At 47.5% G+C, this 11,166-nt stretch overlaps 1 protein-coding gene across 3 annotated transcripts in view; it reads right to left on the bottom strand.

Annotated features, from left to right (window-relative positions):
• CLSTN2 (calsyntenin 2) overlaps nucleotides 1-11,166 on the bottom strand; it is a 603,671-nt gene that overhangs the window by 58,730 nt on the left and 533,775 nt on the right. The window lies entirely within an intron of this gene.

Raw genomic sequence — 11,166 nt, 5'->3', positions numbered from 1 at the left:
CCATGCCCACTTGTAGATGAACAAATAAGCAAAAGTCACACCTACTTAGATACTGAGAAGGGCTGGTCTGGCCACGCAGAGCAAAACTGGCTACCTAATGCATCTCCCCAAAGCTAGAGTTCCCCAGGAACTAACTGCTGCTTAATAAGGCTCCTTTCCTGAAATGACGCAGACCTCTGCATGGAACCGCGTGCTGCGGCATGGGGAGCTCGGCAGCTGGCCTCTGTCCACCCGTTATGCAAACATAGGCCTCTGCACCTGCTGCTGCTCAGCCTGTCCAAGGTGTTTCATTTGCGACAAGTATTTCCAATTAGTCATGTGCGGTTGCCTTGGGCCCCAGGCGATTCCTAAGCCTGAAAGATGTGCTCTTTGAATTCTTTTTTTTTTAATTTTTTAATGTTTATTTATTTTTGAGAGAGAGGCAGAGCATGAACAGGAGGGGCAGACACACACACACACACACATACACACACACACACAGAATCCGAAGCAGGCTCCAGGCTCGGAGCTGCCAGCACAGAGCCTGTCACAGGGCTTGAACCCACAAAGTGTGAGATCGTGACCTGAGCCAAAATTGGCCGCTTAACCAGCAGAGCCACGCAGGTGCCCCTGTGCTCTTTGAATTCTTTGAAACGCTTCCCTAGGGAAAGGCCCACTTAGGAGAAGGCTCCCATCTTAGCATCTTGCGATCATTACCACCTCTGTGTGTACAGCACTTTCTCCTCTGCTTTGCGCTGCTCCCTGGGCTGAGAACTTTCCATGCACTGTCTTATGTATTCTTATGTATTTGCTGGGGCAACTCTTGGAAGTAACACTATTCTTTTCTTCACCTTGCAGAGGCTCAGAGAGGTTAAGTAACTTGCCCAAGGTCACACACCGAGTTTGTGTCTAGAGCCTCACTGCAAAGCCTCGCTGATCACTGTGAGCCATCAGTCAGCAGCAGCATGTCCTAGCAGCACAGCCATCACCCGGGAGCCGGTTAGAAACTAGTTGCAGACGTCACTCTGACCTTCCGAATTGGCATTTGCAGTCTAATGAGATCTCTAGGTGTTCAGTGTGCATTAAGGTTTGAGGAGCTCTAAACCGTTATGTGGTATGATCACCCAAGAAAGAAAAAAATAAGCACGTATTGGATGAGAGCTTGAATAGCGTGTCTGGGAAGGATTCCTGCAGGTCAAGTGAAAATAGGCTGGAAGGCCTTGGGAGAGGCAGATGAGGCCTCTGGAAGCATTTCATTTAATCCCTAAGCATCTAGCTGCTCCCTCCTCTCTGCCCCTAGCTCTCAGACCAGACAGAGGGGGCTGCTCCCACTGGTTTGCTGAAGGACTGACACAGGTGTTTGTCCTTGTGTGGTGGCCATGGGAGCCGATGGCCTGCAAAGGGCATTAGAGCTATCGGGACCACTCTTGCAAACATCTCAGCCTTAGGAGGAAGGAGTGGGAATTCAGGCAAGCTAGCTAGTGGGAAGGTGGGAGGCGAGTGGGGAGAGAGAGAGAGAGAGAGAGAGAGAGAGAGAGAACAAAAGCAAGGTGAGGGAGGGGATGGGTTGACTTGGGGAGGAGGTGCCTTGTGCACCAGAGGAGGTAAGTGAAGGGCAAGTGCTCTCCACAACAAGGCTCCCTCCAAACAGGATCAGGGGGCCCTCCCCATCCCCCCCACCCCCAACACTCACTTAGAAGTGAGAGGAGTGAGATTGGTACTTAATCACTATCCTTACTGCCTTGGAACTCATCCATTTAGATCTTATTTATTTATTTGTTTATTTTATTCCTCCTTCATTCCTCATCGGATTTAGAATTTGTATTGATAATAGATATTTAATAACCATCATTAATGGCAACAGCACTGATCATTTTCCATTAATGAAATAATACTTATTATTTTCAAAGTACTCCACAGAGTCCCTGGGAGGACAAATGGGTGAGTATTGTACGCGTTCTACAGAGATAAAAGTAAGGCCTGCAGAAGTGTGACTTCATCGGAGGCAGCTTCTGGAGTAGGTGACCGGGCCGCAGCCCAGTTCTCCTGAATTCTAGATGCCATCGCTTCCTTGGCATTCCCTCCAACTAACCAAATAAATGTGAAAGCCAAGCCAGCAGTAATGACACAAGGAGATAGGGAAACCGAATGACTCCATAAAAATCTGCTCTTTCGCTCCTTTTCCTGCTTGTGTTCTTGCTAGGACCCACATCCCCACTTTACACACGTCTCAGAAATAGTGTATGTCTTCGTTGTAAGGGACAAGCAGTTCATGATTTCTTTGGAGTCTTCCAGCAAAACAGGTAACATCTAAGGAAGGGCCAGGCGAGGATGAGCAGAGGAAGCCATCCATGCTCATTTCAGATCACCAGACCTAGACACTGCGATGCCAAGACCCCTGGCTCTAAGCAATAAGTGACTTATGGAGGACACCCGGAGGGTTGTCCTTGTTCTGACTGGTTCCTGGATGCCTGAGAGGATGCATACACCAGACCACAATTGTCAGTGAAAACCCCACACCCTGAGCAAAGACGAGACTCTCTTTTCCTTTCTGAGTCTTTCAGACGCTCTGTCTGCACCTACACTCTCTCTATACCTTCAAAAACTCTGTTCTCACTTCCTGCTGGCTCATGTTTGACTTCTATCCTGCACAAAGCCAAGGACCCTCTTGGCTAGTCCTGTGGGTCCTCCCCGCCACCTCCTGGGCCCTTGGACCTGGCCTGCCTGCATCAACAACACTGATCAAATGTGGGCAAAGAGGAGAAGATGCCACAAGCTGATTCAGGAACATTTACCCCAGTGTCATACTTTAAGAGTATTGCGTTAAGCACAATCCATGTTTTATAGCTTTTTTTTTAAACATATATTTTTGAGAGACAGAATGAGACAGAGCACGAGTGGGAGAGGGGCAGAGAGAGAGGGGGGACACAGAAACCGAAGCAGGCTCCAGGCTCTGAGCTGTCAGCACAGAGCCCGACGCGGGGTTCGAACTCATGGATTGTGAGATCATGACCCGAGCTGAAGTCAGCAGCCCAACTGACTGAGCCACCCAGGCATCCCAGCACAATCCACGTTTCAGATTCACGACTGAGAATCCTGCTTGAATGGTTTACTCTGGTTCCATGGTGGGACTGCCTACATCTGTTTGAAAGTTTTTCTCTCCTTCACACATTCTGTTTTCTCATTTTCAAGTCTGTCTTTCTTCTGTGGACACATATATATGTATATATGTTGCTTGGTTGTTTTTCTCAATTCCCAGATATTTCCTGGGTCTTTAAACAATTACCACCAGCGAGGCTGGTTTGGAGACCAGCCTCTAATCTTCAATTAGGACAAATGCCTTTTGAATGAGTGGGTGAATGAGGGGATGGTTATGTCTGGAATCCCTGGGGATCAGAAGCTGACACTGAATTCCTGAACCCCTCCCTGGGGGCCCCTAAACCGGAGGCTCTCTGACTCCCCATGAAATGCCCTGATTTTCACACCTTGCTCTCCCATCAATGGGAACCTTTGTTTTTACAGGGGTCTTAGATGTCTGCGCCCCATGCAGAGTGAGGGGGGAACTTCAGGTGCCTAGGCATGCCATCAGAGATGCTCGGTGACAAATATTCAGAGATGGTGGGATTAGAGGGCCCGTGACACCAGGGACAATTCCGCCAGTGAGCAGAGCTACCCTGCACAAAGATCAGCCTCTCTCCCTCTAAATGGTATCCCTGCATCCTGGGTCGTAGGAGTGGCTCAGCACTCAGGTGGCTCTTTGTTTCTTGGGTTGCAGTTCTTAGGCCCACAGCCCAGAAAAAGAAAGAAAAGAACGCCCAAGCCGAAGGTGTCCTCCCATGTGGTTGGCTAGCCGTTTAATTACAAGGTCCAATCAAACTAATTACACTTTAAGGACCTCAAAGACATTAGGTAATTAAAGGCCACCTTGCTGCCAGGTTCCAGAAATGCAGATTGTTTCTGTTGCAGTCAGTAGATGGGCCACGTGAGTCATGCAGTGAAGAGGTAAAGCTTGAGACCAAGAGTGAGAGGGATCTGGAGACAGCAGATTCTCTAAGGGCTCAATATGGGTTGACGTTTTCAGAGTCAGAAAGCTATTTGAATTTTTTCTTCTGGCAAAATCCATCATGATAGAAAATCTGGTTTCCTCATCAGATTATATGACTGAGCCATAGCTGCTAAGAGCTGAGTTATGTGAAGATGAAATAAGGTAGACCAGCTAATGCAGTGTTGGGTATACAGGAAGTGCTCAATAGATAGTTATTGATATGATATGATATGATATGATATGATATGATATAATATATAATACAATATAGTATAATTATAATATAGTAATTGTTTGCTGTTTGGTTTACAGGAAAAACATTCATCAGTGCCCACAATGCCAGACACAGTGCTCAGTGTTGGGGATTCCAGGGACATGCTGTCCTTGTGGATCCTTGGGGTTTCCAATGACAAATGTAACCCAGGCTTAGAGGAATCGCTTCAGGAAACAAAAGCCTTATACTTGGTACGAGACGTGACAGCTCAAGGCCACCTTGTTGTGTAAAGAGAGGTGGTGACAACAGCTATGGGTTCACCCTCAAGCACCCACTCCAGTCACTCTCAGGGGCACTTCAGGGAATAAAAGACATGAGGTGCTTTGAAGATACGACTCTTACTGAGAGACTGGATTAGCACACAGAAAATAATTGTTGAATTTTATATATGCCCTGGCCCATCCAAAACATATCGAACATGGCCTGTGAGGATAAAGTCAGCAGATAATTTTTTTTTTTAACGTTTATTTATTTTTGAGACAGAGAGAGACAGGGCATGAATGGGGGAGGGTCAGAGAGAGAAGGAGACACAGAATCTGAAACAGGCTCCAGGCTCTGAGCAGTCAGCACAGAGCCCGACACGGGGCTCGAACCCACATACCGCGAGATCGTGACCTGAGCCGAAGTCAGACGCTTAACCAACTGAGCCACCCAGGCGCCCCGATAATTTTTTTTTTAAGTCAGGAAATAAGAAGCCATGGAAGGGAAAATGTGGGTAGGAGAGTCTCTTAGACACCTCTCTGGGCCACCTCACATCTGGGCATCATCTCTCTGTGGGAGGAGTGGGGCAGAGGGCGTGGCCACGGGTTGGCTACAGCTGACATTGTGGCAAATAACTCTGCGTGGTCCATCCAAAGGCCCAACCCGATGGCCCCTTACCCTGCTGTGGGGCTCCCAGTTGTCTCTGAGGCATAAGGCACAGCAGGACAAATGCCATTTAAACCTACGGGGACATGGACATTCCTTGGGCAAATATTGAGCTATTGGGAGACAGGTGCCAGTGGACAAATTCTTCTCCTTTTCTCTCCTCCCATAAGACTTAACAGCTAGTTACTACTAGCAAATATTTGCTTCGAAAGAACAATCAGCTGAACTTGATCACAAGCAGTGCACAGCTTGATACCACACCCTTTTTATTTACGTCCCTCAATCCCTACCTCACTCCCCTTTCCCATACACACATTCCCAGGGATTGCGCTCCTCATTATAAGGGAGAGACCCATATACTTTTGCCTCAGGCTTTGCTTTCTAGGGACTCAGGCGAAGACAGGAAGTTAAGATGAAGTGTGGGAGGGAATGTGTGTGGCCTGCCCCCTAAATGTATGTGGGAAGGGTCTGTTCTTCAGCAGAGGGGCAGCCAGTGGTTCCAAGCTGTGTAGAAGCCAGTGCAAAGAGGTAACCTGATGTGTTATATTGTCTTACCATGCCCACAAAAGGAAAGGATCCTTTTGGTTAAAGAGAAGCAGAGCTCTTTCTTATGCTGAGTCCAGACTGAAATCTCCCTTGTGGGTTCTCAAAAGGAGGCATTGTGTGATGCAGAGACCTCAACCTCACCTTTTATTAGTCTAACAATGAGTTTTGGGGGCTGGCTCTTATAACACCCTTCGATGTGGCCTGAAAAATGAATCATCAAGGTATACTCCAGCAAGAGCCTGGAGCCAGAGAGATTGTATTTGAATGGTTAATATCAAGGGTTTTGAACTGGTGTGGCTTGCCGTATGACTCCTGGTTCTGCCACTGACTACATGTGTGACCTCAGGCAAATTAAACTCCCTACGTCTCTGTGTCCTTCATCTGTTAAATGAGTCATGATAAGGATAAATAAAACAATGCATGAAGAGGGCTCAATATGACACTCAGCACATAGTGAGTGTCCCGTAGAAATTACTACGGATGACACTGTTCTGAGACAGTCCCTGGAAGGAAGTCCAGGTACAGCATGGTTCTCAGATGATCTGTCTTAATTCACAGGTATGTGTAGAGTATTTTGAGGTGTAGCTCCTATTTTTTTTTCACCAATGAGGGTCTCTCTTTGATTTCAAACATTTCAGGCTTTGCATACAGTTGCATCCGTGGTCTGAGAGAATAATACAACGACTTAAAGCTACCGTTTATATTTATATGAATATATTATTTTATTAATGATCATAGCATTTGAAATCCAAAAAGCACACGCAGGCTATGTGTGCAAAGTACTTGGCAGGGCAAATTATCCAAGAAGACCCCTCAAAGTAACCCCTCAAAGTGTTCCATGGTTTGGGGTTCCCAGAGCCAGAGATCTGATCTTTTGATCTTTCAGGCAGTTTGGAGAACACCTGTACTCTAGGCTGTTTGGCTTTTTTGCTTTTACTGGCTACAAATGCTAGTACAGAATAGAGAAATGAAATACAGGGAAAAGAATATTGGGAAGGGCCACGGTAATCACAGGGGTTCCTAAAAAAGAGGCTCTAATTTCTCTTTTCTCTCCCCTTCTTTTCTTCCTTCCCTCCCTCCTTCCCTTCCCCCTCCCTCCCTCCATCTCTCTTTTCTTCCTCCTTCTGGCCCAACCACCCTTCTCCCTTCCTTTTTCCTTCCCTCCCTCCCTTTTCCTATTTCATTCTATAAATACTCCGTGCCAGTGACTATGCTACTGCTGGAGATTCAGTGGTAACCACACAGAAGAGGTTTCTACCTTCATAAATAAAGCTCAAAGTTTGTAGGGGAGACACATGGTAAATGAATAATCATACAAATGACTGTATATTTTAGGTTGTGACAAATATTTTGAAGGAGGAGCACAGGAAGTGACAGTTTTAATAGCGGGTCCTAGAGTCTAGGAGTCTGGAAAGGCTGACTGACAACAGGTGGGCAACCCCTGGTGGAGAGTGCGCTTATGGATATGTCTCCTCCTCCTCCGACTGCCATGATGGGCATCGTGATCCACAGCTGGGGTGAGGCCACCCTTCATGGGTGTGGGCACAAGCCCCTGGGCCTCTCTAGGAGGCAACGCGCTGTCGTGGAAAGGGCACAGGGTTTTGGAGAGACCCACTCAGGAGCGGTGTGGCTTAGGACAAGCCTCTTCAGTGCTCTGAGCCTCAGGTCTCCCGTCTGTGAAATGGGGTCACAATTCTTCTTTGCAGACCATGGTATGATTAGAAGAGCAAACGCAGGCAAAGCCCCTAGAGAAGATCCTAGCATCGAGGCTCGGTAATGTTCATTCCTTTGACCCTCTTCTTCCCCCTTCTGTGGTATTGCAACGTGGTGACGTCATCTAGCCCCTGCTACAGTAGGAAAAGAGCTCTGCCAAGTGCCTCTGTGTGACCCCTACCAGACCTAGCTTCATGCCTAGTATAAAGCAGGTAGCCACAGCGGGTGCTGCTCACAAAATATCTGATGGAGGAAGCAAACTTGTCACAGTGCCCTTAGGTTCCATGACTAATGCTACAGTTCTCAGAACAGCACGACAGAGATTCCAAACAGACCCTGTAATGCATGTAAATGATTTTCCACCATCCTAAATAATAACACAGATTTAATTAAAAAACACTTTAAAGACATCCTCGCAAAGCCGCGGCCCAACCCTCTGTTCCTTTATCAGACTCTCAATTTGCTGACTGGAGTGTGATTTTTGCTGAAACCTCTGAATGGCAAATCACATTTTCATCCCGAAGTGTCAGAGATAAAGCCATGTGAGAGAATGGAATAATTAAAGGCCAAAGAGGTAAACCCAGCGAGGAGTGCAATAGGAAACATGAGTGAGCCAATGATGTTCACAGACTTCTTTTTTTTCCCTTTTGCTGATTACACCAAAGGTCTCGGCTGTAAATTAGAACTGTGTTCTCCTGAAATATTAATCTTTGTCTTAAGTGGAAAAAAAAAAAAGTCCATGGTTGATTGTTATAATTGAAACTGCTGGTAAGTGTCCTTGGAAGAGGCAAGTATGGTCTGTCAAACTCTTTGCAGAATATTCTCTACATGGTGGGAAGCCCAAGCTTGCAGTGGGAGCTGACAACAGACAGGGAACCCTGGTGGAGACAGCCCAGGGACTTGCCTCCCTCCTCGGACTGGTGTGATGGGCATCATGATTCACAGCTGTGGGTAAGAGGTCACAGGTGTGGGCACAAGCCCCTGGGCCTCTCCAGGAGGCAGTGAGCTGTCGTGGAAAGGGCACAAGTTTCTGGAGAGACCCATTCAGGAGTGGTGTGGCTTAGCACAAGCCCCTTCAGTGCTCTGAGACTCAGATCTCTTCTCTGTGAAATGGGGGTAGTGAGTTTACCTACAGAGTCCTGAGCTCTTCCCACCTCCATTCAACTTCTTCCATCCATCCTTGCTCCAGCATAGACTGGCCGAGCCCCCTACTTGGAGCCTGGTGCTGCTCTCTGTGGCTGTGTGGGACACAGCAGGAAGACAGACAGACAAGGTTCCTGCTCTCATGGAGGGAGTTCACATAATCACATACACAAGTAGTTATGGAACGTAAGCCAGCGTTGTCCATATTGGTACTCATTCAACCAAATTTCCTTGAGCGAGGTGCAAAAGGCCAAGGTCACGTGGTTGCTGAGGTGAGTGACTGCTTACCTCTGTAAGCGCCGTCTCTGATGTAACCCTGTATGCCTGGAGCCTAGCACAAACCCGGAACAGCACACGCTCAGGAGAAGTGTATTCAATCAAGAGAATCTGCTCTGGGGCTAGTCAACGACAGCAACCATGTCTTATCTGCCTCTGCATAGAACATTCCAGAATAGGTTTTAAATTCGTTCAGCCAGCATTTTCTGAGACCCACTCATTCCCCAGATATTGTACATGTCCTTTAGTGAACACAAGACTGTGTTTCTGTTGGGCAGACAAAACCGAGTGCAACATCTGGGTCCAGTTTAGGAGAAATTGCCAAGCAGTTTCCCAAAATGGCTGTACCAGTCTACATTCCCACCAGCAGTCCACAAGAGTTCCGGTCTCTCCACATTCCTGCCAAATCTTGGTATCGTCATTTTTCTTTCCTTTTTCATTCCGGTGGATGTTTAGTAGAGCTTGTTGTGGATCTATCTTGCATTTCCCCGATGTCTAATAAAGTTGAGCACCTTTTCATGTGCTTACTGGCCATTTGGAGAATTTCTATGGAGTGCTTTTTTGGGTCTTTTGGAGGGCCAGGAGTTTTGTCTGCTTTGCTCACTGTGTATCCTCAGGGTCCAGAACAATGCCTGCCACAAGTAGGCACTCACAGGAAGGATTTGTTAAATAAATGTGCAAATCCACTTACTTCTACTATCATTTCCTTAATAGTTTTCTTTAAGTCAATTCGCTTTTACTTAAATTAAGTGACTTAGGAAGGTAATTGTATGTCATTCCATAGCTCTGAAATCATGGTTGTAATGTGCAAGTTCCACTTTTTCTGTTACAAGTTAAAATAAATGGGCAACGTTTAATTTTTTAAAAATTCATGTATGTGTTTTGAAAGATCTCCCCCTTCATATCACTGGTGATATACGAGTACATCCCAAATTAAATAAATGGATTCCTGTGAAACATTCAAGTGCCCATTATATGCTGGCTGTGGCTAGCTCTCCTGTATGTCAGTGGTATGCAAGCTGCGCCCACAGACCTGGCACAAGGGGGAAATGGGCATTTGGACAGTGTGCCCGGGCCAGGTGGCAGTGCTGCGGCCTTTGTGATGTCTTTAGAAGGACCGCCAAGGTGAGGTGACCGAGTGGACAAGAGGCTGGAGGGGTGCCAGACTGGCGAGACACACAGAGACGTGGAAAGACAAATTAACACTTGACTCCAGTTGTGATATAAAGTCTGGTTTTTTTCAATATTTTAAGAGGCCATTTGTGCTTTACTCCACAGATAAAAAGCTTTAAGTGAGTGAGGGACAAATGACTTGCAGGGGGTTAAGACTGCTAAAATCTTATTAAATGAGCAGGCTTTACATGTCCGGCCCCTCTCTCTCTAGATAAGCTGCTGGTAGATGACATGTAGAAACAGAGCGAAATGAGGAAGCCTCCTGGCTTATTTGGTCGGCCACATGGGAGCCTGCACCGGACGTCATGGCCAGCCAGGCTGGCCTGTGGCAGCTTTGCAAGGTGCGGGGTCTGTCGTGTGGTGACTGAGCTGATGGTGCTGCCAATGTTCAGCCCACAACACTGCTTGATGAACAGGCTGCCCACGACCTAAAGGTAGGAAGTCACAGAATCCTGCCCTCAAAAGCTGGTCGCCTGCTGGGAACACTGACCTAGGGGGTGTACCACAGTAAGAACTGGGCCTGGGCAAATGGCAGCGGGGATGACAGCCTTCTCTGTGGCTCAACCTCGGTGTTCTGGAATGGAAATCAGTGGGACGCCCCTAGTCTGAGTGTTAAATGATTCCTCAGGGTTGCCCATTAGCTGCCGCTTCTGGGGATGAGTGTCTAACACCCAGGCACCGAAGGGCATTTATGTTCAGCTCTGTCTCCAGTAGGAAGGGATCCTTCCTTCATACGGAGATGTAGCCACCCCTCGCATCTCCATGGAACTGGGGGGGGGTGGTGCATAGACACAGAGTCACTGGTAGGGAGCCCATGCAGTCCACAGAGCAGATGCCATGGCTGCCGTGCTTGCTCGCTCCTGCCAGCATGCTGGGCTGAGCAGCAGCAGGAAACAAGGTCTTGAAGAGAGACTTAAAATTTTAGTGTTTTGAGACTGCGCTGAGTCAAGCCTTAAGCCAAGGGAGAACCTTTGTAATGGGAGCAAGGATCTCAAAGGTTCTGGAGCTTTGAAGCCTTGAGAGCCTGTGATGCCCAGAGAAGGTTCTAGTCAGACTCTCAGAGCCACTCTACTGGATGCTTGGGGAAGGCTTCTCTCCAGCTCCTTAATGCAGACAGCTTGGAGGCAGAGCTACGCTAGGTTCGATGTGC

This window comes from Neofelis nebulosa, chromosome 5, assembly GCF_028018385.1.
Source record: "Neofelis nebulosa isolate mNeoNeb1 chromosome 5, mNeoNeb1.pri, whole genome shotgun sequence".
Taxonomy (NCBI): domain Eukaryota; kingdom Metazoa; phylum Chordata; class Mammalia; order Carnivora; family Felidae; genus Neofelis; species Neofelis nebulosa.
This window is presented reverse-complemented; position numbering and strand designations above follow the sequence as displayed.